Here is a 22,475-nt window from a genome sequence, read left to right as displayed (position 1 = left end):
TTTAGAAGAATTTTTGATTTATTTTTATAATTGTGATAAATAATTCCTTATTGTTTATAAATAATTATTCCTTTCTAATAAGTTCCTTATATGTCTAGATTTATTTTCTCTATATTCCATTTGTTTCTTCTTTATAGAATCAGTACAATCCTTTTTAAAGTGGACTGTCATTTGTAATTGTTATTTCTGTATGAATTACTTTTTATAGTTTGCACAATGGACAAATAATGTTATTTTCATTTTCCATTCATAAAATACGAAATTAATTGGAATTTAAAAAAATAATAGTCTAGTTATTTTAGTATAGATAAATCGAGTTTTTTTAGATCTAAGAAATAACAAACTCGTACATATCAACAAAGAATTTAAAGAAATACTGATGAAAAGAATAATCCATGGTTTAAAGCCAAATATGTGGCTAAAATTTCAGAAAATAAAAAAATAGATAAAATGGTCAAGCATTTTGAAAATGAAGATATTATTACTTTGGAAAAGTCAAACCCCTCCAATTTGGAGGTTTTGAAAGGAAATGAAAAACAAGTATTTTCAGCAGTGTAGGATGTCTTCAAACTTTAGGTGTAACATCTAAGAAAGAAGAAGCAAATCAATTTAAAAAATTTGTTACTCATGTTGTTTGTCCTCAATAACAAAATATGGATAATAAAAATAGAACAAATCTATGAAGGTCAAATAAGCCTTTATAAAGATATAAATAAATTTTATGATAGTTATATAAAAACCAAGTGAAATATATTTTGGAACTCTCGAAATGTTATGTGAAGCAATTGAAAAAATAACAAATTACCACCTGTTGTTTCTCAATTAACTATGAAAATTCAAAACCCACATTTGTCATTATCAGATTAAACAATAATAATTTTAATTATGATTATTATGTTACTCAAACATAGTTTAAAAGTGTTGAAAAACAATTAAATAATACTAGAAATAGACATCCAAATTGTGAAGAATTGTTAAGAATTAATTATGTACCAAATTCAGTAAATTTATATTAACAAATGAAAGAAACTATCAAATTATTCGTTGTGAGTATAAAACAAAACTTTCAAGAATTTTTTTTGTATGTAAAATGTAAATCACATTCATAACGACTTATATACATCTAAAAAACAAAATTCATTAAAACCAATTGATTCAATTACTTACAATTTGGAATTATCAAATAATTTTTGAACCCGCATTTCGTGGTCGTGCGGTAGCGTTCTCCCTTCCCACGCCTGGGTTCTCGGCTTCGATTCCCGGCAGGGTCAGGGATTTTCTCTGCCTCGTGATGGCTGGGTGTTGTGTCATGTCCTTAGGTTAGTTAGGTTTAAGTAGTTCTAAGTTCTAGGGGACTGATGACCATAGATGCTAAGTCCCATAGTGCTCAGAGCCATTCTTGAACTACATCTTCCTAAGACACGACACATATAACAGAGTGGAGTAGGGGCGTCCCATAGTGCTCAGAGCCGTTTGTTTGAAATAATTTTTGTTAACTCTAATTGACATGTAACAGTATACTTTATCTTCTTTAATAAACCAATATGCATAATGAAAAATGAATTATATACCAAACATGTTAAATTTTCAAATACCTAATTCTCTTTATATATAAGTTTTTTATACAAATTCTAAAAAAAGACATCACTTTTATTTACCCAACTAATATAAGAATTATCAAAACCTAACCATTTAACATTTACTTTATTAACTTCGATAATTAAACCTATTTCAAAGAGGTAAACATCAGGAAATATCGTTTTGAATAGTATTTGTTGATAAAATTTTCCTTTTCTTTCGTCAACAATTAATTCATTCAATTTAATTGAGATTTGATCTGAATGAATAACAACTTCAACTTCAGAGATTTCTGTTGACAATCTGCTGAATATCCCTTTTCTAAAATTATTTTCGTTTACTTTTTCTTGCTTTATCACAAATTCTATATTTAGATTTAGAATCTAACGAATTTATTATATAAGAGGTTTTCAATATTTTTTCATTTTCTTTGCTTATATCTTTTGGTTTCCTTTTTACGTATTATGTTGAATGTTTTGGATCTTATATTCATCAGCTAATTTCCTGTCTTGTTCAACCCATTTACATTTTCCCTGTAAGTCAAACAAGTTTCCACATGTTTCCTTTTAACGTTCTATTAAATCTTTCAACAAGAGATGTCCAAAACTAACAAAATGTTGAATAAATACTAATATTAATTTTTTTATTTTTTAAATCCTTTATTATAAAATTCTTTACCATTATCTGTATGTAAATTTTTTGGTTTTCACGACTATTAATATTTTTTCAGAATAATCAACCATATATTCACCTGTTTTATCTTGAACTGAATTACCCAAGCAGATTTTTAAAAAATACATTTATAAAAGCTATTAATTATTTATATCCTTTATTTATTATTGAACTCCCTTTAAATTTTCCAGAAACCATTTTATTAGATCAATTGTCATAAACAATCTATTCCAAAATAAATTACGTTTGCTTCTGAAATTTTTTGTCTTTGGTTTAAGTAATTCATTAAACATTTATTCGTGAATATTTAATACATTGCCTAGAATATTTTAAGACATTTGCTTCTCTCTGTTTTACTAATTAAGCAAAAAGCATCAATTTTTTCCTTTCTAGTTGTTAATCTATAAGTATTGTTTGTTTCAGATAAATTTTCACACTTAAAACAGTAGATGTGACTCTCGATTTATATACTATAAAAATTAATTAAATCATTTCACCAAATATAATTAACTTGACATCACCTTTAAAAGTTTTAAGATGTTGTTTTAAAATTATAATTCAAAAATTTGATTTGCATGCCACTTTTATTGATTCGATATCAGGAGTTCTTTAAAAACTCTCATGACATGATCAAAATCATTAACTTTTAAATCTCTAATAATAAGTTTACCAAAATCTAAGAATAAAACCATATTCCTTGAAAATGTGCATTTTTGTTCACCTCCAGTCATAAAAGGAAATTGAATATTTTATTTATCATGAACTTTATCTTTAAAATTACTTAACTTTTTTAAATATGGAGTTAAATCTTTTCTTGAGAAATAATCTGGAAAAGCTTTATATTTCCTTTTATGTGAAGTAATTATTTAGATTAGTTTTATTGAGTTGATTAATATCCATTTTACTAACATAATTCTTCACCTGCGTTAAAATACTTGAGTGTTCAGTGTTAGTAACAAGATTCATGTTCAGTACATCTTTTACATCAATTGGGTCATTTATATTCTCAATTCTTCTACCTTTAAAACTAATATAACCTCTAGTTATTTTGAAAATGACATTTAATTCAATCGGAAATTATTTAATTGTATTATCTATTTTTGAGTCTACTGAAGACTGAATTTCGATAAATTTTGTTTGTAACAACTATAATGCTGGTTTTATTTTTTTTTAATTCTGACGCTAATTCTTGTTGAATTTTTGGATATATTATTGATTGAATATTTAATATTTTTAATTCTTGACTGCAATTTTGAAGTTAATTCATTATTAAGTTTTGGTTATAATGATTAAAAATCTTTTATCTTTCCTAAATCGTTATTTAGTTTAGCATACAACTCATTTCAAAAAATGTCAACTTTTAAATTTAATATACTACTGTAGTGTGACCTTGAACAGGACTTCAGCCTGTAAAGAAACCTAGTGTAACTGTGTCTTATTATGCCTCTGCAATGCCTTTGTGGCATGGGTACTGTCGCCATTGGCAGTGCAGTGTTTCTGTGTATAAGATACTGAGAGCAATAGACATTGATTTGACTGGACAATTTAATAAGCAACAGCTGATGAGAGGCTCTAATATCTTTTCTGGACTATGAATGCAGTTTACATGTGATGTCCAAGCTGCTTTTTGAGGCAGTACATGGCTGACACTGACGGTTGTATGTGGCAACCACGGAGACTATGGTGGCCTTGAGGCATTTCCCGACGCAAAAATCTTGGCTTGTAAGACATAGACTATAATGGAGAGTACAGGACTGCTTGCCAAGGTTCCCTATGGTAGTTTGGTGCCAGACAAGCTGCTCACACTGACTACAACAAAAAGGAAGAAGCTCAATGCAGACGAGTATCTGTTAATATGGGCCAAAGCAGGGAACAGCAATTGTAAAATAAAGATTACTGGTGACTGTATGTTCTATTATAGACAATAAAAATCCCTTTCTCCTTCCCTTATCTCTCCCATATTCTTTTTTAAAAAAAAGAAATTCACTTATATATGCTCTTTAGCATGTGGTTACAAACTAGGCTTAGAGTGACCTTGAAAAGGACTTAGCCTGTTATACGTATAATTCATATGTAACACTTTTAAAACAAATAACCACAAATAAATTTGTAAAAAATTTTGTATCCTTTCGCTGTTATACGTAATTTACTCCTAAGCAATTTACTAATTTTTAAGAATATTTCCTCCAAAAGAACGAAAAACAAACCTTATATATTTTTTCTTATAATAACAAATCCAATGACAAGCAACATGATCACATGTACCTAAATTTAGATTGTGGAATAGTAAATTTAGATATATCTCATGATGTATTTAAATTTATTGTTCCACATTCTAAATTTTTTGGTTTATCAGGTAACTCAGCATTCATAAAAAGCCACGAAAATATTTAATTTTTTACTCTTTAACTAATTTTTCTATGTAAAAAGCAGATAAAGGTTTATTAAATTTTTAATTATTTCTTTGATTTTTTCATACCTTCCCCATTATTTTCCATTTCTTCACTGTGCATTTTTTGTTCTTCTAATTCTTAATTTTTTTGTAATTCCATTCAGTTTCAACTACATATATTGCAGTCCTAATTTTTGCTCTCCTTACATTATTCCTCTAAATGTAGTTGCAGCTAATTTTTCACTAATTGAAGTGTCTGAAGCATACATTCTTTGTTTTGTACCTGACTGAAGTTTTTTATCAGCTTGACATATTTTTCTAATTCCTTATTATCTCTATAAAAATATCATGTTCTTTACATGCTTCATCTACTGGCTTTCTCCAATTTCCTATTCCTTTTTCATATTCAACTTTCCCTAAATGTACATGGTAAATTATTCAAAATTCTAATAAAATATGGAATATCTTTTCGATTGTTAATTATAAAAATATTAAATTTATTAGTAAATATTTTAGTTATTCCAACTTTTTCATTATAATAATTTTTATTTCCAGCTAATCTTTCTCGAGGGATTACTGTTAAACTATTAATTAATAGATGAACACCATTCATCCAAATATATTCAATGGATTTTTCTATTTTTTTAGTAAACCATCACCAACATTTTCAAATGAGTCATTAAGATTTATTTCGGAAAAACTAGGAAAATATTCTTTAACAATTGTTTTTATCAAATTAGTATATTTATTTCCTATACTTGAGTTTATTTTATTTTGATTATTGTCACAACATACAGCATTTGAGTCGAAAAATATTCTAGAATAATTTTATAATACAAAAGACTCAAATTGTTTTCCTAACTTACATGAAGTAATTTGTTTTTTTGTTAAAAGATACATTAATCCATCAGAACCTTTATATTCTTTTTCACCATGTTTTATTTATCGCCACTTAATACAACAGGATATATATTTATTTTTTAAGAACTTTGTGTCTTATCTTTAACTTCTTCTTATACAATAAATAATATATTTCTGATTCACTTAATGTATAATCTCTTTTATTACTGTCATATTGTTTAATTGTAGGAATATCATTTAATTCTTCTAAATATTTTGATTTTATGGAACCATTTGTTTTCAACTTCTCTATTTTCTTCAATAGCTTTCAAAACATTATCACCTAAACTTTCGAATCCTTCTTTAACTTGTTTGATGCATCAATAACTAGTTAATCTTCTTTTTTAAAATTTTTATAATCTGCTCTTGATTGTTTCTTTCCATTTTTTAAACTCTTCTTTTAATTCTTCTCTTTCTATCGATTTCATTTAGCTTTTGTAACAACTTCTGGGTGGAATTTTTATAAACATTTATTAAGGATAAAAATACAATAATCATTTTTATTTTACATTCAATGTTTTGTTCAATGTCCTTTATGTTTATCATTTTCGTGTTCAACAATCTTATATTTTACGTTTTTCTGTCTAACGCTAGAACCGCCGGAACTAGTACTATACTTAGAACCACCGATGTGGTCAAAGTGACCACTTTCTTTGTAAGTACATGCTGTGCTGTTTAATGTAAATATTAATGACCTTGATAACAATGTATCACTTTAATTATGTTTAATAACAGTATCGTTGCATTTCACACCAACAATGGGAACATAATATTTCTAATATTAAAGAACATAGTTCACAATATTCCTCTGCAACCATACTGATTGTACTGCAGTAGTTTTAAAATTAATAGAAATGAATCTTACTGGAGAAACTAAGTACCCATGAATATGTTAAGAGAAAGACCAATCATACAATATGACCATGTATAGTACCTAATCCTACTTATAAGCATTACAGACTATTGTCTTTATTACTTTATATGTACACGGCCCACAAACATATCTCTAGCATGTACTGCACACTTCATTTGTCTTGTTTCTGCATTTCCTCATTTGGCATAGTTTTCTTACTTTCTCTTTCTTCATCACCATCGTCCTTTTCTTCCTTTTCTTTTCCATTCCTTGGCATCCTTTCCTGATTTATGGTTTCCATATAGGCTCTACGTAATTCTTCTGCTAGATTTAGGATGAAATTCCTCCTACTTATTTTGATCCCTGTCACTAGCTTGAAAATGATCCATACGTTGATGGCTGCTAAATCAAGGATATTGTGAAATCCGTGTACAGGCCATCGACGAGTACCAGAGCAGACACAATATTTTCTCATCATCTGCGCCAAGACATCTACAGCAAATTTTGTGCTATTGTAGAAGCTCACTGTTTCAGGAAGGTGTTTAGAAATATTTTGTATTTCAACATCTGTGTGCATGGCACTACACAGAAGAACATTTTTGTTGTTTTTCCCATTGGCAAACAGTCAGAGTACCACCTTCCCTTTTCAAGAGAACCGACGTATAAAGAGGAGTTTTCATTTTTTTTATAGTGTTCGGAATTTCGTTTCTTGCACGGTTGATAGTGCCGAAAAGACTAGTTCTCTCTTTTTCCAGTCTCTCCCCAAGTGTGACCATAGTGAAAAAATTATCGGTACTCACATTTCGCCCCTTCTTGCGATATGGAGCTACCAACTTCATTACTACTTGTTCTGGAAGTTTCCCATTAGGTGCCCTCTGTTAGTTCTTTCCTACATAAGGGAACCCATTACAAAGATATTTTGTTTCTACATCCGCTAGAAGCCAGAATTTGATTCCAAATTTATCAGGCTTATTCGGCATGTATTGCAAATACAGACACCTGGTTCTGCTGGGGAAAAGTTGTTCATCCACAGTGACATTTGATCCAGGTATGTAATTCAACTGACAGTTTTCTGTAAAATGGTTCCAAGTAGTTGATATAAGTGCAAATTTGTCACTTTTCAAACGTTCTGACCGTGTATTTTTTTCATCAAAACACAGATATTTCAAAATTTCTCGAAACCTGTTTCTGCTCATTGTGTCAGTGAAAAATGGGGCTCCCCACTTTTTCGACCACAACTCATCTACTTCAATACACCTGGCACTTAGTGCACCATGACCATATAATAAAGCAACAAATGCATCTAATTCTTCTAAACGCAAACTCCTGGAATCATTTCCAAGAAGCCATTGTGCCTCTGCATCTGTGCTTTTCTTTATGTGTTTCAACATTGACTGATCAACTAAAAGTCCCCAGGCACTCGAAACATTATCATTTGAGACATGCCGCTTTGCGTGTGGAGTAGGTCCCCGTGTTTCTTTCAATATATTCTGTTGACCTATCCTACCTGGAGTAGTAACACCGAAGTCTGCTACAGTCCACTCCGTGATCCCGTCCGTCCCCAGGAGTTTTGAGCCAGGTTCTGGAAGTGAACCCTCACTTCGTTGTCCTCTTCTACATTGATTCGTATTGGTCCACTTACAGGAGGTGCAGTTCTTTTTTTACAAAGGGTAGGTCCTTCTCTAGCGTTGTTTAAATTACTGCTTGGTCCTGGTTCAGCAACTGCGTGAGGAAAGAGACAATAAGAAAGCTACAACTCATTATAAAGATAACATACCACACAATAAAATAGCAGTAACAGAAGTAGCAGTAGAAGTGTCAGCTCTATTATAATAGTGATCATTATTCATATAGTAACAATAATAATAATAACAATAATAATAATAATAATATAAGTGAATGTAAATTGCCTTCATCTCCAGTCTCGGAGCTGTCACTCTCCACTTTAGCGACAGGTTGGTAATCTTCATCTGTAGAATCTTCCACAAGGTCCTCAACTTCAGGATCATTTTCAACATCCGATTCACACAAAAGTGTGACAATTTCTTCATATGAAAGTGGCCGTGGCCATGGTTTGTATCGCTGTGACATCTGAGCCATGTCTACTGCTCTGAGACCAGTACTCAAATAATCAGTCTTGTTTATGCAAAACCCAATAGCAAACAATAAATGACATCCAGAATGAGATTTTCATTCTGCAACGGAGTGTGTGCTGATATGAAACTTCCTGGCAGATTAAAACTGTGTGCGCGACCGAGACTCGAACTCAGGACCTTTGCCTTTCGTGGACAAGTGCTCTTGCTCCTGAAAGGCAAAGGTCCCGAGTTCGAGTCTTGGTCGGGCACACAGTTTTAATCTGCCGGGAAGTTTCAATAAATGACATATTGCATTGTTGAGCTTTTAAATTCAAACAATGCAAATGAACTTCAGTAACCAACATATTTAGTACATTGTTGACGAGTGCTAAGAATAAATCTGGGGAGTGATGCACAACAATCTTTAAATAATCTGTTTTCAAATATATATGTAATGTGGCCAAAGTGACCACTGGGTGGATTTAAGTATAAGTGGTCATTTAAAGAAAGCTAATGAAGATAAAATTAATATTGGACTATTTATATGATCCAAATAAACATTTAGTTAAAGTCATTAACTCACAACAGCATAGATTACAAATTGACTGAATAATAACAAGTTAAAATATAAAAAGTGGTGAAATTGACCACTCGGTGACCTAGTGTTAGTGCTTTTATGTTAAAAAATCTTATGTCTAACGTTTTATGTTCAACATTTTTATGTTTAAAACTTTGTATATCAATATAAACGTAACTGCAGGTTTCACAGCGAGTCTTCACACTTTTATGTTTGATAATTAAAAAATTCTTAATCTTTTCTCTAAATTTTCCCATTATTAATTTTCATGTCATATCTATTGTCATAAAATTAAAATTGATCTTTATTCCAACATTTTCTACATACTTCTTTACAATCTTCAAATTTTAAATCACCCCCAACAGATTCATGCTAAATATGATTTAAATTTGTATCATCTTGCCTGAAAATATTTAAAAATAAAGTTTACCTCTAACTAATTGTTTTGGTAGTTTTGGTAAAGTTTGATCTGAGTAAAAACATCTATTCCTTTATGCCTACCTCCAATAAAATGATTTCTAACTATATCTTGATTTTAAATAATGAAATCATTAAAAGCAACAAATGAATTATGTTCACATTCATCCAATGCATTAATTTCACCATTATTTTCCATAAAAGTAGCAATTTTTCATTAATTTTATCTCTACATTTCATACCTTTTTATAAATCCCTGATATTTTGGTTGAGCTAAACTTTTTGAATAAACACACAATTTCCAATTTAACCAGTCAGGTGCTAGAATATAATTATGAGTCATTAATGTTTCTTCCACAACCACTTAGTCCTGTTACTGAAAATCAAATAGAATTTGGTACATGTTTACCATGTTTATTTTTTTAAAAATTTTAGGAATTTTTTTGGTTCCCAATCTGTCATTTAAGTACATAATTTTTATTAACATAAATAAGTAGATTACTTCAATTGAGCGATTATTCATCTGCTCTTAAAAGGAGATCAAGTGTTCTAATAAAAGAAACTTATAAAAATGTATCACTAGTCGATCATTATTGAACTTTTTTAACTGCAAACATTACATCAAAAAAATTTAAATTATACACTAATGAAGAAAAGGCAGAAATTCTTGTTGGTCAATGTATTTGGAAAACTAGGAACATTTTATTTAGTGGAAAAAACCTAATATACACGTTAAAGAAGACAAAAATTTTAAAAACATTTGTCATCATAAGTGATGTTTAATTATTTATGAATAAAGACGATTGTATTGGTCAAATTTTAGGATTTAATGATAAAATTAATAAATCTAATGAAAAACAATTGCCAATATTGCTTCTAAAATAACTGCATTTGAATTAATAAATATTAATTTAAGTTTAGCTGATGGAATATCTGTTATACATAATGATTATTTTCATACAGAAACTATTTGTCATCATAAGTGATGTTTAATTATTTATGAATAAAGACGATTGTATTGGTCAAATTTTAGGATTTAATGATAAAATTAATAAATCTAATGAAAAACAATTGCCAATATTGCTTCTAAAATAACTGCATTTGAATTAATAAATATTATTTTAAGTTTAGCTGATGGAATATCTGTTATACATAATGATTATTTTCATACAGAAACTAATATTATTTCTTCATTTAAACTAGATGCTGACTGAGGAGGACCAATAATTTATGAACCAAATGATCCTATAAATATTCCAATTTTTAATACTCTTCAAAATCACTATCACAGACGAAAATGATAATTTCATTGACTTGAATGACAGTTGTGTGACAGTAATTTCAAAAATAAATTCATAACTTTTTCCTGGATACATTATGAACCAATTTTACTCATTTCCTGTTAATAAGAAAAAAATATTAAAATCTTCGTAAGAAAGAAACAGAAATTAATTTTAATTGTTCACAACTTTATATGATATTTGATGTAATTCACACAGATGGGACAGATTGTTCAGCATCAATGGTAATTTGCATATTAAACTATTTGATAATTGTGTGTTGAAATTGTTTGATGTTGTTACAATTAAAAACGGAAACAATATTTTATCTAGAATAGAAGACCCATTTATTTCTTCAGCAACTCTTATTCAGTTAACTTCAACTATATCAAATGAATTTACTATTGAAGGACATATTCTTCACAATGATTAAATTAAAAACAAACAAAATGAAGTACTTTATCTATAAGAATTTTTTGTGGGTATTTTAAAGATCTTTTTTAAAAATAATTTAGAAAGGCGGTTTAACAATAATTTTGAATTTGAGTTCAAGAAAAGATCAAGAAAAATATGTTCTTCAATGGACTACTTATAATGGTAACAGTCTACTTCCAAAAGGGGGGTAAATTTGTTGTAAAAAGTATGGAAATTCGTCATCTTGTTGTTAAATATGAACCTGACTATTTGCCTGAACTAGAAGAAGAAAGACTGAAAAATTAAAAAATTCCAATTTCTTGCTTTGAGCTACAAGCAATTTAATTTGCTGAATTAAATGGAAATAAGAAATTTTGAACTATATATTACTAATTATTATAATTCAAAACGTCTTGGCAGATTAAAACTGTCAGCCGGATCAAGACTCGAACTCAGAACGTTTACCTTTTGTGGGCGAGTGCTCTACCAACTGAGCTACCCAATCATGGCTCACAACCCATCCTCACAGTTACAATTCTGCCAGTACCTCATCTCCTACCTTCCAAATTTCACAGAAGCTCTTCCGTGAATCTTGCAGAACTAGCACTGCCGGAGGAAAGGATATAGTGGAGATATGGCTTAGCCACAGCCTAAGTGATGTTTCCAGATGAAAATTTTCACTCTGCGGCAGAATGTGGACTGGTATGAAACTTCCTGGCAGATTAATTATAATTCTGCTGAATTTGATATAACTTACTTTATATTTGTTGTTTCCAAACTAATCAAAAAGCAATCAGTTCAGTGATTTTTCTTTATTCAATCATGTTAAATTGGAAAATATGTATGTAAGAAAATGGAAGAAAGGAAGTTCTTCCTTAAGAATTATGAAATCTTGATCCCCCAAATAACTTTTTAAAAACTTATGATGCTTTTAGAGATTTTAAAAGAATTACACAACTGAATAGTGATGTAAATATAAATCCATTCAATTTTATTCAAATTTATCCTATTTCATAAATATGACTAGAAGGATGAATGTTTTAATGACTCAAAAAACAGTGAAATATGTGCATTTTTAATAAAAATATTCCTAATGATACAATTACACATATAATAATCTATGGTAAAAAAATGTAACTTATGATTAGCAAACATAGTATTTTAACTGAAAAATTTTAATTACATAAATGAATAAAAAATTTAAAATGTTATATTCAAGAATTAAAACGTTTGATAAACATTTTAATTTTTTAAAATCAAAATTTTTAAAATTTTTGAAAATCTAAATAATTTTTTCTGTACAAGCTGTAAACATATACAAGAAAAAAAAAATTCACGGATTTTTCCCGGGTCTCCCAGTTGAAAACATACTTTTTCCCACATGAAAATATTCTTCTTCCAAGGTGAAAATACACATTAGTCTGTGATAAGCGACGTTGTAGTTCCCTCAGTCCTTTCAATGGTAAAGGTTTTATACATCAGCGCAGATCTTTCTGGCATTTCAGAAAACGGCTCTCTTCAAGAGAAGAAAAAAAAAAAGGAAAGACACATGTTTCGGAAAGATCTTTGCTGTGGAGCAGCATATACGCTGCATATTTTCGTATTATTACAGTATAAATTCGAATTCCACTACCGCACAGCACATTAGTTTCCGAGGATCTGAAAAAGAGATTTCAATGCACTTTTGTAAGCCAATCATAGGTCATGTCACGGGACCTCGCTAGCCAATGACAGCACATTGTCAGAGCATAGGACATGTGATGTAGTCAACCAATAGCAACATTACTGTTTAAGTAGCGTGGTTCAAATGGCTCTGAGCACTATGGGACTCAACTGCTGTGGTCGTAAGTCCCCTAGAACTTAGAACTACTTAAACCTAACTAACCTAAGGACATCACACACATCCATGCCCGAGGCAGGATTCGAACCTGCGACCGTAGCGGTCGTGCGGTTCCAGACTGTAGCGCCTTTAACCGCTCGGCCACTCCAGCCAGCTAAGTAGCGTGAACACACAAACAGGAAAAGTTTATGGTTCAAATTAATGTATATAGTGGAGCTACAAGTAAAGCTAAGCTTTTATATATAATATTGATTCTTTTAGCGTGTGTTACACTTTAGGATATATCACACAAATGTGCTTGTAAAATTTTTAACAATGACATTGATGTCTGGTCTTCTGGGCTCGAAATTATTCTAAGTGGCTGGTCCTCAAAGTGTTAAGTTTTAAATGAGAGTCAAATGCTCTGTGATTTAAGCAATTCATTGCGCTTAACAGAATTCATCTTGCGTAAAAGGAAATTTCCTCTGAAAATAACGCTTTTCAAAGAACCATTCTCAATATTTTCCCGCGACCTCTTAGGCATGGGTTCGTTTCAGCAGTTGCCAGAGAGCAACAAAAAACAGCGTTACTGCACGTGGGCAGTTACAATGACGAGGAAGCCCGTATGTTCGTACACATACAGCATTAAGAGATCTTACATGACGTCATAAAACAGTAGGACATCAGGGGATACTCCAAGAGCATAAGAATTTCGTAAACCATACTAAAATCCATAATTCGGCTTAAAGGACACATTCATATGTCCAGATCCATAATGAAGTGACCCCAACCTGATATTAAGCTTTTCAGTGGGCTTTTCGGCATGCAAACTTTCTTGGATTACCAGTACTGTATTGTCTCATTTTCGTTCTTTGTTCTGGCATAATGCCATACGTGCCAGAAGATGAAAATGTGCACTTGAAATTAAGTGAACAGTTGAAACTAGTCAATAGTGTGAAATGAAACAATTAGTTTCTTGTAAATTGACTGAGTCTGTGGAAAAGATTAATAAAAGCCACATTTATTTAGCAAACAGAAAAATATAACTTCATTGTTGTGCAAGGTGATTACTACTTGACTGCCAAAAACGTGAAAATAAAACATAATCAAAAAACTGAAACTAACAACATATTTTAGCTTTTCATAATTATGTGCATGTATTTTAATTCACTTGATGACTCCCAACGACAGAAATCCATTTTGTTTTCATTTGACGTGTGAACTGTAAACGAAGATGAAACAGCAAAATCGCTAAACATAAACACGGGTCACTATCGCTCTTCCCACTACAAGCCAGACTGCTCTGCGCGAATCGGCAGCTTCGGCGCACCAGAAACATTTTTCTGGGTAGCATGACTGCTTATTGCTACTGCTGCCGCCACACTTCAGAAGCGGCGGAAGGTACTGCTCATACGCAACTCAACTGCTCATGCGCTTGAACCCGCTGGTAACTGCTTGAAACAAACTTAATGTAAACAGTTGTGACATCACGCTCAACGGAAGCAGTTTGCTGTTATGATATGCTGATATTCCATAGCCTTCGCCCTAAAGCCTTTGACACACCTTGCTTTTGACAGGCCCTTGTGTGTTCATTGTGTATTATTGCTGTAAGTGGCGCATTTCCTTTGCAACATAAGTTTTATTTTGGTTTTATTCTCTCGTTTACGTTTTATTGCTGCAATAGTGGAATACAGTAAAATTCTTTGGTAGACCATCAGTTGTTACGAGTCAAAAAGTTACAAAAATTTACCTGAAGATTCAATGAAAAATTCTCAGAATTCAAAAAAAATATCCGTTTTCTCCAGGATAAAAGAATTCCAGGATTTTTCCATTATTTCCCTGTTGTCCCGGAGCGTATACACACTGTTGTATAATTAAAAGCAAAATAAAATGAGCATGAACTACTTCGTTAAAAATTTCATAAGTGAACTTAACAGTTATAGTAATAAATAATGGTTATGCATAAGTGTTCACTACATTATCGGCGATGGAAAAAAAAATCTTACAATATTTCAAAAGCTGAAATTTTGATAACCAAATACGGCCAGAAAGTTTTATTACTTTTAGATGATAAATATAAATATAAACTTACTCTTCCCGATCGATATACCAAAATCTTGTCAGATGATGATAAAATATAGAAAATTGTTGGCTTAAATTTTATTTATCGAAGTAAAAAAATAAACATCGTTCAATTCTTGTTATTGAATTTGCATAAATTTTAGAAGTTTTTTTAAATTAAATTTTTTCAATATTAAATTTTAATTGAATAAATTTATTTTTTAATTAAATGAAAATTTTTAAATAGGGGAAACAGCAAAACTAAAATATTGCTTTTAAATCTGAGAATTTTGAAAAAATATGCTCCAGAATCGTCACAAATATACCACTGTCAACCTACCACATATTTCAAGAGAACAGCTGTCCTTTATCTTTAGGTAATAATGCATTGTCTGGCAACGGTGAGTACATGGCTGGTCAAAATATTGTAAAGTTTATATACAAACACTATGAAATTAAATACCAGATAACCTAATCAATAACAACATGGTTAAATAATGTAATAAACTTATCCACTGGTAAATGTGACACATTTACCTTTAGTGTCTTATGGCCGAGTGATTCTTGGCGCTTCAGTATGGAACCGTGCAGGTTCGAATCCTGCCTTGGATGTGGATGTGTGTGATATCCTTAGGTTAGTTAGGTTTAAGTAGTTCTAAGTTCTAGGAGACTGATGACCTCAGATGTTAAGTCCGATAGTGCTCAGAGCCATTTGAACTTTAGTGTCTTAATGCCCTGTCTTTTCCTATAGAGTAAAAGGGAGTTAAGGACAAATGCAGCAGAATTATTAAAGTAGAGCTCTTCATGTAACTGAGGCCAAGGACAAATACTTTTGGGTTAAGTGGAACAGAATGCAACACCAGTGTTACACCTTCCCTACTGACAACTTTTGAAGAGTTAAATGCGACTAGTAACTGTTTAACTCCATTAGATTAGTCTTCAATTATATGTGACACTTGTGATGGACTTCAATCTACATCTACATCCATACACTGCAAGCCACGATACGGTGAATGACAGAAAGTATCCTGTAGTAGTAGTAGTAGTAGTAGTACTACTACTACTACTACTACTACTACTACTAGTCATTTCCACTTGCAAACAGTGAGGGGGGAAAATGACAATTCATATGAATGCATACAAGTCTTTAATTTCTTGTATATCATCTTCATGGTCCTTACAAAAAATGTATGTTAGCAGCAAAAGAATTTTTCTGCAGTCAGCTTCAAATGCTTATTCTCTAAAGTTTCTCGATAGTGTTCCATGAAACAAACATCTCCTTCCCTCCAGGCAGCCCCATTTGAGTTTTTGAAGTATCTCCATTAATACTTGTATGTTCTTCAGACCTACCCGTAACAAATCTTAACAGCCCACCCTGAACTGCTTAGATGTCTTCTTTTTATTCAGATCTTGTGCAGATCCCAAACACTCAAGGAGTAATCAAGAATAATAGACGGTCTCCTTTACAGATTAATTACACTTTCCCAAGTCTCCCAATAAACCAAAGTCGACCATTCACCTTCCTTGCCGCAATTGTCACATGCACATTCCATTTCATACTGATTTGCAACATTGTGCCCCAATATTTAAATGACATGACCGTGTCCAGCAGGATTGTTGTTTCCGAACATTATAGGTTTGCTTTTTCAATCCATCCGCATTGACTTATATTTTTCCACATTTAAAGTCAGCTGTCATACATCACACCAATTAGATGACAGTCTAGTAACAGCTATATTGCCCCGAGCTCTCGAGCATGCAGTGTGGCATTGTGCTTACTGTCACAGGCTGGCATGCTGTGGGTCACCATTTCAAACCTGACCCTCAGAAATTATTTGATATTTAATATTTATCATTTCTGGAAGGTTCTTGAAATATCTTCTTTGTAATGTTTGTATATTCAGGAATATTCAGTGTCTGTATAATTACCAGCATTCTGGAATATTTGAGGTTTTTGTAGATAGCTGCACACACTGCCAAGACTTCAGTTCTGTTCTGGCTGTATGTTAGTGTTGGTAATAAACATGCTTTCAGTACTAAATGTTGAAGTTCAATGACAATCCTGCCTTCGGATTTGTACTCGATTGTGGTTTAGATGTGACATTGTCTGATGGAGTCAGTGGGTACTTCTAGACATCTACATCACCATAGTGCCAATTGGATAATATAGAAGCAGTCACCTACATGGACAGGAACCGGAATACAAGCAGTACAGTGTTCCTAAGGCAACAGATGGATTCAGCAGTGAGACAGCTGCACATCAGGCATCCAGCAGTGCTTTATCAGGATCTGACAAAATGACAGATTTCAGCCGAGTTACCAAATACAACATGTGAGATGAAATCGTTTTTGGCAAACGAGTACTTTTACTTGGATGGTACACCCCAGAGCAGTTTGACAACAACAAAAAGCAGCTCAATAGCTGGGACAAATTCCAGACTGAACTAAAAGAAAATTTTTGGTAACAATTCACAGCTAGTCCTCTTAGTGGAAGAAAAATTCAAGAACAGGGCATAACGTCATCAGGAAATGACAGCTGTACATACAGGATGTTTTGGCTCTGTGACACATCATGAATCCCAACATGATAGAAGCAGACAAAATCTCACATTTGATAAAAGGAGTCATAAGAGACATGTACCACTCTCTTCTGGTTAAGTATGTCACAGCAGAGGAATTCCCCTACGTCAGTTCTAGAAGACCACCACAAGTTCATCTCTTTCACATGCCTGATAGTAAGAGAAGACAAACAGCAGTGTATGGTACCAAGAAATGTTGGGCAGAGTACACAGGAGATAGTACCCTGAATGTTGACCTGGTAGGAAATAGAGAATGTTAAAGAAGAGGTGATCATTATTTAGCCACAATCTCTGCCATCAGCAGAATGCACCAAGAACAGCCATCAAATGATGGCCCAACACCTGACCAACACAGGTACAACAAACTCCACTGCCAAATATCATGCCCCCACAGAAGAAACAGTGTTAGGAGGGCCGAGGACAAAATGCCAGGTAGTTTCCACAGTGGTCACCCTAAATACGTTGTACACTACTGCAGAAAAAGAAGGGAAGTTTTCAACAACAACTACACAGTCAGATGTCAACCATCTCGATAATTGTAAACATATGCCAGCTGCAGACAATTATTGACCTGCAGGAAGAAGCCCACTGCCATACTCTGTACAAGGTCACTTTGCAGTACACCACAGCCATTTCCTGTCCCTGTACTATGGTACCGGCTGCTCACCTAGCTGCTGAATTCAGGAAAGCTAAGCATGGGGGATCACATATGGATGTGAGGCTGCAAAAGATGAAAATCCTCCGTAGACGATACTTACCATGATGTCAGGAAATCTCGCTAATGTTGTCATTGGTGGCCAACATGTCCACGTGTTAGTCTGATCAGGGGCTTCCTTTTCTTTAGTGTCAGATGCTTATCATCAAATAAAGAAAAATATGCTCCATAATATGAAAGTTATTGTGCAGAAAGTCACAAATGAAAGCATGTCAAGCCAGTAGGAACGTGAATTGCATGAATAACTACCAGTGAATTTGTCGTTTTATCATAAGGTAGTTGTGACATTCTAGATGAGACTTCTTGCAGGCATCACAGGCATAGACAGGTAAATCAGAGCTCCAGACTGATGAAGCTATTCCAAGAAGCTCACGCAACAACTGCTCTGGGCCGTTAGTCACCACTGAAGGCATTATCATCATGCCATCATCAAAACAAGTTCCAATTGATGTAGGTTGATTCTTACGAAGAAGAAGAAGAAGAAGAAGAAGACAGCAACCAACCACTATTAATACTGCTATTTACTTAAATAAATTGCTGTGCCACTGCTATTTACTTAAATAAATAGCAGTATTAATAGTGCCTGGTTGCCGTCTTCTTGTTTCTGTCTGATGATGAACTTGTCAGTTCGAAACCAGTTACAGTGCTATTTACTTAAATAAATAACAGTATTAATAGTGGGTGGTTGCTGTCTTCTTTGTAAGAATCAACCTACATTAACTGTAAACAGCCACAGTCCCACCATGTCAGTTTTAGATAAAATAGCAGTTCCAATTGAGATGTTCAGTTAAATCTTTAAAGCTTCTGTTGATTGCAAGGAGCTGCTGAGGCTCTCAAAACAAATCTGGATGCCACTGACGATCATAAGGATTATAGGCAGCCATGGAGAACTTTGACTCACTGTAATGAGCAGCTCCAACTCTCCCCTCAAGGTACGTGCACAGGGACAGCCAAACAAGTCCAGCAACAGCACCATAGTGTCATCAATTAAGAATTGTGTTTAGCTAGCTCTACAGACAACACAGGAATCAAGCTACTATTGATCTGCCAACAGGATCTGGCCTTACAGAGAAATAACATCATTGAGTGACAGCTGTTCTGTCCCGTCCATTTCCCAGATGTTTTCAAACGAAGAGTGGGGAAAAGACAGAGGAAGTGGTCCATGGAAAAATACACTCCTGGAAATTGAAATAAGAACACCGTGAATTCATTGTCCCAGGAATGTCGGCACTAGTACAGTGTATATCCACCTTTCGCAGCAATGCAGGCTGCTATTCTCCCATGGAGACAATCGTAGAGATGCTGGATGTAGTCCTGTGGAACGGCTTGCCATGCCATTTCCACCTGGCGCCTCAGTTGGACCAGCGTTCGTGCTGGACGTGCAGACCGCGTGAGACGACGCTTCATCCAGTCCCAAACATGCTCAATGGGGGACAGATCCGGAGATCTTGCTGGCCAGGGTAGTTGACTTACAGCTTCTAGAGCACGTTGTGTGGCACGGTTTACATGCGCACGTGCATTGTCCTGTTGGAACAGCAAGTTCCCTTGCCGGTCTAGGAATGGTAGAACGATGGGTTCGATGACGGTTTGGATGTACCGTGCACTATTCAGTGTCCCCTCGACGATCACCAGTGGTGTACGGCCAGTGTAGGAGATCGCTCCACACACCATGATGCCGGGTGTTGGCCCTGTGTGCCTCGGTCGTATGCAGTCCTGATTGTGGCGCTCACCTGCACGGCGCCAAACACGCATACGACCATCATTGGCACCAAGGCAGAAGCGACTCTCATCGCTGAAGACGACACGTCTCCATTCGTCCCTCCATTCACGCCTGTCGCGACACCACTGGAGGCGGGCTGCACGATGTTGGGGCGTGTGCGAAAGACGGCCTAACGGTGTGCGGGACCGTAGCCCAGCTTCATGGAGACGGTTGCGAATGGTCCTCGCCGATACCCCAGGAGCAACAGTGTCCCTAATTTGCTGGGAAGTGGCGGTGCGGTCCCCTACGGCACTGCGTAGGATCCTACGGTCTTTGCGTGCATCCGTGCGTCGCTGCGGTCCGGTCCCAGGTCGACGGGCACGTGCACCTTCCGCCGACCACTGGCGACAACATCGATGTACTGTGGAGACCTCACGCCCCACGTGTTCAGCAATTCGGCGGTACGTCCACCCGGCCTCCCGCATGCCCACTATACGCCCTTGCTCAAAGTCCGTCAACTGCACATACGGTTCACGTCCACGCTGTCGCGGCATGCTACCAGTGTTAAAGACTGCGATGGAGCTCCGTATGCCACGGCAAACTGGCTGACACTGACGGCGGCGGTGCACAAATGCTGCGCAGCTAGCGCCATTCGACGGCCAACACCGCGGTTCCTGGTGTGTCCGCTGTGCCGTGCGTGTGATCATTGCTTGTACAGCCCTCTCGCAGTGTCCGGAGCAAGTATGGTGGGTCTGACACACCGGTGTCAATGTGTTCTTTTTTCCATTTCCAGGAGTGTATATCACCACTTCAAAACATCCACCAATTAGCCAAAACTAGCATGTGCTGTCCCCAGCTGAACAACGGATAATACGGAAGTGAATAAGATGCTGCAAAATGACATCATTGAAACTTGTGAGTCTTCTTGGTCCTCTCCTGTGGTTCTTGTGAAAGGCAGCACATGCAGTTTTTGGGTTGACTACAGACTGAACAAAATCGGGAAGGACGATGACAACCCACTGTCGCACAACCCTCAACTGCTTTACAGAAGCAAAGTATTGCTCGACTGCGGACGTAAAGAAAGGCTACTGGCAAATCGACATTAACAAGGCTGACAGGCAAAAAAACTGTCTTATTAACTCTTGATGGCCTCTAAGAGTTTAAAGTTATGTTGTTTGGAGCACGTACATTCAAAGGTTGCTGGAGCATTACAAAAGACAACCTGCTTCAACACCTTAAATGGATGACACATTTTTGTTATCTGGATGACAATGTCATTCTTTCAAAGACATTTGAAGAACATCTACATCAGCTAACAACCATGTTGAAGTGTGTACACATTGCAAATCTCTGCTCAAGTCCAAAAAAGAGCCTCTTCGTCACAAAAAAATAAAAATCCAGGTGTGGCTAGTGAATGGTGAAGGAGTGCCTTGATACCCAGAAAATAAGGGCAGTCACAGATTTTTCAACTCCTCAGTACATTGATATTGTGTGTTCTCAGAATACTGCATAGAGGTGCCAAATTTTCATGTAAGGATGTACAAGGAAGACATTTCTTTTTCCTTAAAGAGGCACTATAATCAACTCCAATTCTGGCTATGTATGATGAGATAGCTGAGACTACTACACACAGACGCTAGGAGTTTTGGAATAGGAGTCATTCTAGTATAAACTCAGTAGGTGCTGAAAAGGTGGTAGATTATGTCTCCGAAGTATACTCTAAGTCTGACATAAACTTATCCTACAACAGAGAAAAGAGTGCTTTGCAGTTGTTCGAGACATAAACTTCTGACTGTATATATTTTTCAAACCATTCACCACTGTGCATGACCACCAATCTCTATACTTGCTGACTAGCCCAAAACATACGTTCGGTCAAATGGCGAGATGAGCACTGCAGCTTCAGGAGTACAAAGTCCCAATTGTTTACAAAAGTGGACACAACACGCGGACACTGACTACTGTTCTAGGAATCTTTTGGCAGAAAAGCAGAGTGGATTAATTCTCAGTCATCATGCCATTAAACGAGATTATTGCTAAAAAATGGGAAGACACAGCACTGCCAAAAACCATAAAAACCTTAAAGAGAACTAACCAACAACCACAGGAAACTTACAGACAATTAACACAGCATTGTATATGAGGAACTATGATGGAATGGGGCAGAAAAGTTGCTCATCATCCCAGTCCATCTACGGTCAGCTGTCCTGAAGTTTCTCCACAACACTCTTAGCATCTGGTCACCACAGATTCATTAAGATTCTGGACAAAATAAGATGCAGGTAGCACTGGTTGGATCTCTACCAATCCATTAGGCAGTACGTAAGCCACTGTAAGACAGGACAACAAAGGAATCTTGTTACCTCCAGGGCAGCCGATACCAAGCCCATCTACAGCAGCACAATTTTACCAGATTGGAATCTACCCCTTGAGGAGTATCCTGA

This window comes from Schistocerca cancellata, chromosome 4 (genome assembly GCF_023864275.1).
Source record: "Schistocerca cancellata isolate TAMUIC-IGC-003103 chromosome 4, iqSchCanc2.1, whole genome shotgun sequence".
In the NCBI taxonomy this organism is placed as follows: domain Eukaryota; kingdom Metazoa; phylum Arthropoda; class Insecta; order Orthoptera; family Acrididae; genus Schistocerca; species Schistocerca cancellata.
This window is presented reverse-complemented; position numbering follows the sequence as displayed.